The sequence below is a fragment of the Chiloscyllium punctatum genome, chromosome 2 (genome assembly GCF_047496795.1).
Source record: "Chiloscyllium punctatum isolate Juve2018m chromosome 2, sChiPun1.3, whole genome shotgun sequence".
Classification (NCBI taxonomy): Eukaryota; Metazoa; Chordata; class Chondrichthyes; order Orectolobiformes; family Hemiscylliidae; genus Chiloscyllium; species Chiloscyllium punctatum.
The window spans coordinates 157,614,454-157,625,436 of NC_092740.1; the positions used below are offsets into that span (position 1 = coordinate 157,614,454).

Here is a 10,983-nt window from a genome sequence, read left to right on the forward strand (position 1 = left end):
TCTCTTCTCCAGCACTCAAACCCTCTTGCAATAAATGGTCCATTAGCTTTCCTAATAGCTTGCTGTAATTGCATGTTAACCTTCAGTCACTTATTGACAAGGACACCTCAGTCTCTTTGTGCATTTACACTTTCAATGTCTTTCCATTTAAGAAATAGTCTGCATATCTGTTTCCAACTAAAGTGGACAACCTCACATTTTTCCACATTCTATTCCATTTGCCTTGTTTTTGCTCAGTTGCTAACCCTGCCTAAAATCTCCCTTACACCTTCCTCATGACGCATTTCCAGTTAGCTTTGTACAGTCCACAGATCTGGAAATATTTCATTTGCACCCCATTTCTACATCATTAGTGCATATTTGGAACATTTGGGACCCTAAGTATGGATCTAAGCAATACCTCACTAGTAAGAGTCTGCCAATATGAGTGACTCATTTATTCTGACTCTGTTTTCTGTCTGTTAGCCATTAATCATTAATCCATTCTAGTACCTACCTCCTCTTCCATGTGCCGTAAGTTTTCTAACCAGTGTCCTGTGGGGAACTTTATCAATGTCTTAAAAACTTAAGTATATGGCATCAATTGACTTTCTTTCATCAAATTTATTACTGACATCTTAAAATAAAGTTCATCAAACATGCTCTTCCAAGCTGACTATGCACAATCACATCATTAACAACCGACTCTCTGTCCCACCCTTCATAACAAATGATAGCATTTTCCCACCTACTGATGAAAGGTCAGCAGGTTAGTGTTTCGTTGTTTTCTCTCTTGTTCCATTCTCAAATAGTGGGGTGACATTTGCTACCTTCTAATCCACAACAATCATTCCAGACTCCAATGAGTTTTGAAAAATATACACCAATGCATTGATTATGTGAATAGTCATCTCCTTCAACACTCTGGCCTGTAGAAGATCAGGTCTTGGGGGGTTATCCACCTTCATCACCATTAATTCCTCCAGTACAATCTTCTTACTGAAGTTAATTCCCTTCAATTCCTCATTGTCACTTGGATCTCTAGTCCTGAGAAGGATCTTCTTCAGTGAAAATACACACAAAAAATCATTTAGCTTCTCTGTCATTTCTTTATTCCTCAACCTAAATTGTTCTGAATCTGCTTTCAATGGACTCACATTCATTTTAGCCAAGATTTCTTTTTTATGTACTTATGGAAGCTTTTACAGTTCATGTTTTTATTTTTTGTCACATTGCACTTCTGTTCTATTCTTCCATTCCTTATCAGTTTCTTGGCCCTATTTTATCATGTTCTATAAACCATCCAATCCTCAGAATTACTGCTATTTCTGGCAACTTTAAAGACCTTTGCCTTTAAAATATATAATTCGGAACTTGCTTTGTCAGCCACTATTGACTGACCTTTTTTTTGACGTTTTTGCATCTTGAAGGGGTTTGTAAATCAGGCGTTAGTTCTTTAAAGGTTGCCCATTGCCACTGGACAGTCATGCTTTTTAGCGTCTTTGCCTAATCTACCTCAGCCAATTTGTCCCTCATGCCTTCATAATTTCCTTTATTCACATTTCACACACTTGATTCGGATTGAAGTACCTGACTTTCAATTATCATGTAAAATTACATCACATTATAACCACTCATCCCTAAGGTTTTTCTACAACAAAATAATTAATGAGCCCTTTCTTCATAGACTTCAAATAATGTGACCTCTAATTGGGTCCCCTGCACACTGCCATAGAAAACCATCCCTAACACACTCCAGTCTAGATGCAGAATGAAGTCATCTATGATAACCATTGCTTGTACTACAGGCTTTTATCATCTTCTGATCTAATGCCAAGCCCCACACTCCTACTACTATATAGGGGCCTTTAAATTACTCTAGAAGTTAGTGAGGACTGCAGATGCTGGAGAGTCAGAATGAATAAACAGGTTGGATAAAGCACAGCAGGTAAGGCAGCATCAGAGGCGAAGGGGAGTCGACGTTTCAGGTTGGAACCTTTCATAAGGGCTGGAGGAGAGAAAGGGGTTTGTGAAATAATTAGAGGGAGTGGGTGGGACTGGGGGAAAAGTAGGTGGGATGACGATGGGTGGAGGTGACCGTGATTGGTCAGTGGGAGGGGTGGAGCAGAAAGGTGGGAAGGGAGATGGACAGGTAAGGCCAGGTCAGGGGGTGTGGGGTGGAGAGGGAGGACTGTGCCTGGGATAAGGTGGGTGGTGGGGGTGGGGGGGAGATCTGGAAGCTGGTAAATTCGATGTTATGGTTGTAAGCTTCTGAGGCTGAGGGTGAGGTGTTCTTCCTTCAGTTTGCATATGGCCTTATGTTGATGGTGGAGGAAGACCAGGATAGATATGTCATCAGGGGAGTGGGAGGGGGAGTTGAAATAGATGGTGACTGGAAGATGTGGTTAATTGGAGTGTACAGACCATAGACATTCCCTGAGGAGTAAGTGAGGACTGCAGATGCTGGAGACCAGAGTTGAAAAATGTGGTGCTGGAAAAACACAGTCGGCCAGGCAGCATCCGAGGAGCAGGAGAATTGACGTTTCAGGCATAAGCCCTTCTTCAGGAATGAGGCTGGTGTGCCAGGCCGGCTGAGATAAAAGGTAGGGGGGAGGGAATTTGGGGGAGGGGCACTGGGAATATGATAGATGGAAGGAGGTGATAGATGTTCCCTGAACCAGTTCCCCAGCTTGCACTCAGTCTCTCTGATGTAGAGGTGACCATATCGAGAGCAATGGATGCAATAAATCAGGTTGGTGGAAATGTACATGAATCTCTGCCAGACTTGGAATGATTCTTTGAGGCCTTGGACAGACGTAAGAAGGGAGGTGTGAGGGCTAGGTTCGCACCTCCTGCGGCTGCAGGGAAAGGTTCCGGGTGTGGAGGAGAGGTTGGTGGGGAGGTTTGGACCTATTGAGTGAGTAGGGGAGTGAATAGTCCTTATGGAAAGCGGACAGGGATGGGGTGGGAAATATCATTTTGGTGGTGGGGTCAGACTGCAGATGGTGGAAGTGGCAGAGGATGAAGCCAATGTCTAACCAATGTCTGCTGCCCCTTTATGGGCGGCACGGTGGCACAGTGGTTAGCACTGCTGCCTCACAGCGCCAGAGACCCGGGTTCAATTCCCGCCTCAGGCGACTGACTGTGTGGAGTTTGCACGTTCTCCCCGTGTCTGCGTGGGTTTCCTCCGGGTGCTCCGGTTTCCTCCCACAGTCCAAAAATGTGCAGGTCAGGTGAATTGGCTATGCTAAATTGCCCGTAGTGTTAGGTAAGGGATAGATCTAGATGTAGATGTAGGGGTATGGGTGGGTTACGCTTCGGCGGGGCGGTGTGGACTTGTTGGGCCGAAGGGCCTGTTTCCACAGTGTAAGTAATCTAATCTAATCTTACTGTTTATTAGCCCTACACAAACATGTTCCACACATTAATCTTCCAATCTGAGATCCTACCTCCATAATTTACTAATCTCATTCTTTATTATCAGCACAGCTCCACCTCCCACTCACAGATACGTCACTGGTGGAGCCTTCCCCGGGCAGAGTCCATTCTGATTTTGAACTTTCTGGATACCCTTCTGGTCACCGCAGACAATATCAGACTGGACACAAAAGGATCCTGTCCTAGAAACCTGGAACAGATGGAAGTGATGGGGGAAGCAAAGGGAACACCATAACCAGTGCCTGGAGAGACCACATTATCGCTTATTATTGTGGGGAGCAAGAGAGATTGTCACAAGTAAAAGTCGCTGCCAGATACTGGCTGAACTCCACCAGGTGTTTCCAAATTGAAGATGTTGGCAAGAAGTGATGTCGGGTGACCCGGATTGGATGCCAATACAGTTGTGTTAATGGGGCATGGCCCAGAGTGCCAACAAGGACAAAACTTACCACCAGCAACTCCCCAACATTCATAGGAATGACCAGATAAATCCTGGACCTAGTTACACATTGACTATGCCTTTCATGGGCTCAATGTTCCTGGTCATTGTGGACGTCCATTCAAAGTGGTTGGATGTGCACAGAGTTCATTCAGCAAACTCAGGGATGATGATTGGAAAGCTGTAGGCATCGTTTGAGGTACACAGACTCCTCGGAGTATTGGTCATGGACAATGGAGCATCATTTACCAGCAGGGAGTTCAAATATTTCCTAAAGTTGAATGGCATTCGACATGTAAGGACAGCTCCACACTATCCATCATCCAACGGTCTAGCGGAAAGAGCAGTCCAAACTTTGAAGGCAGGCTTAAAGAAACAGTCAACAGCGTCACTTGATCCCAAACTGGCTCAGTTCCTGTTTAATTAGATGACCACCCCACACACGATGACAGCAATAACTCCAGTAGAGTTTCCGATGGGGAGTAGTCTCTGTGCCAGGTTAAACCTGACTTTCCTGGACCCAGGGTTGGGGGAGTAGTGACATGGCAGCAGGAATGCCAATGCCAACTAAATGCCTCCTGTAAGCGAGAGAAACAGTTTACTTCAGGGGATGAAGTTTGGTGTTGAAACCATGGAAATGGCCCTGCATGGGTATGAGGGGAGGTCAACATGAGGTCAGTTCCTGTGATGTACAAGGTTCAGGTAGAAGAGGTGGTCCTGAACAAACATGCGGATCATTTGAAAGTTTCCAACTCACAAACGGGGCAGGAGCAAAATATACCTGGTCTCTCTGACCCTGTCAGAAACCATTGGTTCCTCTCCCCCCCACCCAGTCTGGTGCCGAGTAAACCTCAGAGTCAGGGATAGATACAGCCTTGATACCATTACTGCTAAAAGAAGAGGAAGAAACTCTCCTGATAACTGTCCATGTCAGAGCTGAAGGAACTGGGCCTAGGGTGAAAACATCCCAGAAGAAGCTGCAAGGAAAAGGGCAGGCCTATGTCCCCAGACTTAAGGGGAGGGGTGTCGCGATTGGAATGAAGGCCAGGTGGATCTCAGAGACTATGAGATCCTTGATTGGGGTTGTTAACTCTGAGCCAATCAGGGAGTCCGAGCTGACAGAGAGAAACAGGTGATTCGAGCCCGGGTGTCCTTGGAGAAGGAGCACGTGGTGTCCACCAACACCCTGGAGTTGTGACTGGCCACTTGTGTGTTTCCTTCCCTTCCCTTCTGGAGAGATTGGACCATTTCTGTAAAAAAAAGAAGAAAAAAAAAGAAACAGGTGATTCAGGCAGTCTCTGCATTCTAAGGTGCAGCTGGTCAGAGTCCATATACTGTGCATGTGTAGATAAAGGGTGACTTGGTGATGGGATACCTGCCACTTTGGAGTTATTTCAGGGACATGTTTCATATACTGTAGCATTCTCCTTCTTGCTAGGAAATGAGAGACTACTAGGCAACTACGTCACAGGAACCCAGTGTTGTGTTACCCATGGTGCCTCCGGTCAAAATATTGGCCACATGGTATTCCATACCAGCTGACATCATAAAGAATACCTTCAACTCCTCCTTATTCCTTTCAAAATCAAAGTCATTGTCCTTTCGTCAATAACCAAAGAGCTAAACCACGAAACCTAAAGTATCGTTTCCTGCCTCCCTTGTTTTCCAAAGTCAATCCACATGTTAGCAGCTCCAAACCAATGTACAATTTCCTCACAGTCTCAGTTTAACTTTCCTAACAAGTTTCCATCTTGTCAACAAATGGAAATTGCCCTAAGTTAAGTCACAAAAGGCATGCAGGTGGCTGTCACCTTCATGTGATCTTCTTCTTCATCCTCCTTCATTTCTCGGCAGCCTCTGTCTTCCTCAGAACTAACTTATTTTACAGCTTCACCTCTTTCAACTTCCAATAACTTCAGATTGTTGGAAATACTGTTGCCTGTATCCTATTACCACCATTCTGATTAACCATGACCCTTGACATTTCCTTAGACATATCAGCCATGACCAAACTGGCAGAACAGACTTGATGGGCTGAATGGCCTAATTATGTTTCTACAATCTTATGGTCTTGTTCTTGCTCATCTCCATTAGTTCCTGATATCCAATGCCTAGTATCTCTAACTTTGTAATTAAATCTCTTCACAGCTTTGCTTCCTCTAAACGTTGCAATATTTTCCAGTCAGCAAATCCCCACTGCAGGCACATACTCCCTCATCCGCCATCTTGTGCTCCCCCAGTCTTCACTCGAGCACTGCATGACCTTGTCTTCTTCAACTGTCCAGGCACTGTGCTAAATATTTACATTCCATATTTGTGTTTCATTTCTTCCCTTTCTTCAACATACCACATCAAAGCTACCTCTTTGACCTAAGTTCTTCAGAATATGCTCCCATCAAAGGAATGTTTCCATATCCTGTGAGATCAGCAGATTAATTGTGAAAACCTGAAGGTGCTGAGAAAGAGGAAGTTCTCCTCTTTGGGACAGTATTACAGTGAAGTGAGACATTTTCCCATCCCCCCAAATATACATCAGCTCAAACCCATCACCCCATGAGAACAATGTCAGCCAGGTGGATCTCATTGAATATGGGTTCCCTGACTGGGGCTGTTAACCTGGTCCAATCAGGGATAAAAATGTGTAGCTGGAAAAGCGCAGCAGGTCAGGCAGCATCCAAGGAGCAGGAGAGTCGACATTTCGGGCATGAGTCCTTCTTCAGGAAATGTGCTCATGCCCGAAACATCGATTCATTTGCTCCTTGGACGCTGCCTGACCTGCTGCGCTTTTCCAGCAATACATTTTCAGCTCTGATCTCCAGCATCTGCAGTCCTCACTTTCTTCTGGTCCGATCAGGGAACCGGGTTGACAGATATAATTATGTGTTTATAGTCTGAATTATAAGAAGAGGTTCCATAGGCTGGGACTTCTTTCCCTGGAGTGTAGGAGACTGAGATGGTAACTTTCCGAGGTCTATAAAATCATAAGAGGCAAAGAAGGTAGACAGCCAACAGTGTTTCCCCATGTAGGAGAGGGCAAGGTTTAAGGTGAGAAGGGAGACTTAGAAAAGGCTCCAGACAAGCGATTTTTTTTCCACACACAGGGTGGTGAGTGTTTGGAACAGGCTGCCAGAGGTAGTGGTGGAGGCAAGTACAATTTTGTCATTTCAGATATATGGATGGGATAGGTATGGGGGAATACAGACCAAACACAGGCAAGTGGGGCTAGATTAATTGTGAAAACTGGGCAGTGTAGACAAGTCATGCTGAAGGACCTGGTTCCATGTTGTAGACCTCTATGGTTCTACAACAGTAGGAGTGTCAAGGGTTATGTTCACTCTACGAGTTGGTTCTGAGCTCACTGGGCCAGTGTCATGTACTGTGCATGTGTAAATAAAGGAGGTCTTGGTGACCGGGATACCAGCCCTCATGGAGTAATTTCACCATCTTCCTGGATCTGAGCTCATTACATAGGCATGACCAATTCCAATTGTCTATCTTTGTTGACAGAGATACTGAAACTAATTCAGCCAATTTAAAATACCAATGTGCACTTTCAATATTTATAATGCTTCTTAAGGCTGCATAACTGATTTATTACTTTTGAGGGTGGTATCTTAATTAAGTATAATTAATTTCAGCCTTTTAATGTCCAAAAAAACTTGATATCATTTTTTTTGTTTCTAAGCAGATCTGGCTTTGTTTAATTTCTAAGCAAGTTTATATAACTGCTAATTTCCATGTAAGGTCAGTCCTTCATTGCTTCTCGGGAAACCAGGACTCATCATGCCCAAATGTTCCTCAGTCATCTGGTTGCAGTTTAAGATTTTAATGCAGTTTCTGGACTGTGCTAACTGCACAAATATTGCAGCTGATTGTAGTTTAGGGCTATCAGCGCAAAGTCATTTTAGCAAACACTGCACTCTTACAGTCTTCCTGATTGCTGGCAAACAAATATTTTACTCTGTTATAAAACAAAACAAAGAACTGCAGATGCTGGAGATCTGAAACAAATGGAAACAGAAATTGCTGCAGAAATTCTGGAGTCTGGCACTATTTGTGGAGAGAGAAATAGAGTTAATATTTTGAGTCCAGTGACCCTTTCTCAGAACTGATTGTCACGAGGAAATGGTTATTTACACTTATTAGAGGGTTTGGAAGGTTAAGGGAAAGGAATGAGCAAATCAGTAGAAACAGAGCCCAGAGAGAGAGAGAGAGAGAGAGAGAGAGGCAAAAAGAAAGTGGGCAGACAAAGAGTCGGTTGATAGTAAGCTTGGCTTTTACGAGGGGTTCACTTATTACACGACACCAGATTATAATGCAACAGGTTAATTTAAAATCATCAAGCTTTAGGAGCACTGCTCCTTCATCAGGTGAAGTCACCTTCATTTCACCTGATGAAGGGGCAGCACTCTGAAAGCTTGTGATTTTAGATTAAACTGTTGGGCTATAACCTGGTGTTGTGTGATTTCTGACTTTGTTCACCCCAGTCCAACACCTCCACACCATCACTAATTACTGTCAGAAAAGGTAACTCACCATGCAGGGGCCGAGAGCCACTCATTGCAAACTGTAATGAACATTTAAATAAAAATGGACATTTTAAAATGTATATAAGCTTTCATAATCTTAACTTTACGTCCCCTCATTATGGCTGGCTTTTCTCCTTCACAAAGCAATACTAACTGTGTAAACCTTTTGAAATTATCTGGATGAAGACAGGACTTCTAACTTCCACTATTGTGGGCTCTGAAAGTATCAGTAACTAGACAGAGAGAAGGACAGCCTGCCAGAGACCCACACCCTGTGTACATTCCACGCGCTGTTTGGAGCCGGCCTGGAAGGGGTGACCTTTGGCATTCTTGGTGAGGTCAGTGCTCGGAGTTTCAAGTCGGTGGAGATTTAGAAGGAAACATTTCTCTTTATACCTGTATGTGCTCTCTGTCTGTTATATGTATTATAAACTCTAATGTCCACTTCCCGAATAGAAACTGCCCATGTAAACCCGTCATGTAGTAGTCACACCCTCCTTAACTCCCCTGGAAGAACTGCAGGCCAGCACAAACAGGACAGTGTAATTAGTGTGTCAAGTTTACACAGGCAGTTTCCATTACAAATGTGGACACAGGAATTTATAATGGAAATATAAAAATAAGCACACAATGTCTGACTCTTACTCACCTTCTCCTGGGTCCTGGGAATGGCTCACCCAGTATGTGATGTGTTGCCAGGCTTTATGAACCTGGAGTATGTTTCTCAGCCACCTCCCCAGACAGAAGCTCAGTGCATTTTCAAAGAACACTGCAAACCTTGTCAATTTTAAAACAGATGTCGTGAATTCTTTGCTCCACTTCTACTAAGGTTTGGCTGCCACACAATTGAATTATTTGTGATTTATACTATATAATTTGAAATTCATTTACTCTAGAAATGTGAAACAAGCATAGCTACAGGGGTGGCCCTTGATTGGCAGAGGGCTGATTTTTGTCTGCTAATGTTAAAAGATTTGAACAGGATCCAAAATCAGAGTTGAGACAGGGGTATGGGATTACCCCATGCTCACATGCTACTTCATAACTATTCAAATATGTAGCCAGCACCGAGTGTGCTATTGAATGGCTGTTTACCCAGGCAAGAAATGCAGTTTCGTGAGAAGCCAGCACCTTTATGAAAGGGAAGCATGTACTGGCCAGAGCAGGTGGTAAAAATCATTTGCAATGTGATTTATACATAGAAAACACTTAATAATGAGAGACATGATAGTAAGTAGACTCCAAGGTTTTGTGATATAATATTGGAGGCTTTGCTGCAGTGTGTGGAGAGCGGAATAGATGTCACCTATTGACAAGGAGCAAGGAGAGCATCCAGCCAGGTTCAGAAAAGGGAATGGAGTCAGAAGCCTATTTCTAAGGTTATGAATCTGGCGTTGCACAAATCATTCACCTGTTGGGTAAAGGTTGGTGAAGGTATCTTCAAATGTCATATCACATTGGTCCATCACCATCCTTACATGATGCACAGCCTACCAATCACTCACTGACTAACAATATCTATCAATCAAGATTTATACCCAACATTCACAGGACAGTGTCTAGATGTTTGGTGCTGCAAGTGTTAAAGTGTCATTCATATTTGCACGTGCACATTCCCAGTGTAGCTTGTACCCTGTGTTGTTGAGAGGGTGAGCACTGGAGTTAAGCGCATGTGCAGTAAGAATGCAGGCTGGACAGTTCGTGCTGTCGCTCAGTGTGTAAGGCTGATTTGGTGTTAGCACTTCCCATTTTTGGACTCAATGCTCCAGCTAATATTTTCAATAACCCTTGAGAGCTGTTCAACAGAGCAAGACACCCCACCCTTTGTGTGCTTCTTAACGTCTCTCCTGAACGGTCTGGCCCTAATTCTCAGTCTATCCCCCTAGTTCTGGAATCCCCAACTAGTGGAAATAGTTTATCTTTATCTACAATGTCCTTTCCTGTTAATATCTTGAAAACTTCAATCAGACTATCCCTTAACCTTCTACATTGTAGAGAAAATAGCCTGATTTGTATAATCTCTCCCCAGTACTTAACCCCTGAAGTCCAGGTACCATCCTTGTAAGCCTATGTTATACTCTTTCCAATCTATACTTCCTAATGTGTGATGTTCAGATATGATCACAGTACTCCAAATGGGTTTTGTTTAACTGCAGCATACCTCTGCGTCCTTATACTCCATTTCCTCCAGATATAAACACCAGCATTCTGTTAGCATTCCTGAATACTTTCTGCACCTGTTTGTGGCATTTTCAAAACATATGCAGCTGAACGTTTAAAGGTCACATCTCCTTGGACATGCCATTGAGCAGGTTCCATTTACCAGCACAAAAACTCAGCTTGCTACACCAACGCTGTATATATCAGTATTCAAAGAAGCTTGCAGGATACCACAGCAGTGTCAATAATGTACCCATGAACAGCTAAATGCTGCATGAGCTCATTGCTGCTCCTCTTCCAAGATTGCAGCATTTTCTCCCATTGCTCGAACTGTGGGTTCCTTGGCTTTGTTTGTCAGCCAATGAGAGTACATTATTTTAACATGTTTCCACACAACGTGGCCAGCACTGGCTAAGTCACCATTTGCAGTTCATCCCT

At 43.7% G+C, this 10,983-nt stretch overlaps 1 long non-coding RNA gene across 1 annotated transcript; it reads right to left on the reverse strand.

The window, feature by feature from the left end:
- Positions 1 to 1,074: 1,074 nt before the first annotated feature.
- Positions 1,075 to 9,227, reverse strand: LOC140492185 (uncharacterized). The gene is made up of 2 exons (XR_011963515.1): positions 9,035 to 9,227; positions 1,075 to 5,106 (listed from the first exon to the last, which is right to left on the reverse strand). It is a non-coding gene; the product is annotated as an uncharacterized lncRNA (long non-coding RNA).
- Between the last annotated feature and the right edge of the window lie 1,756 nt (positions 9,228 to 10,983).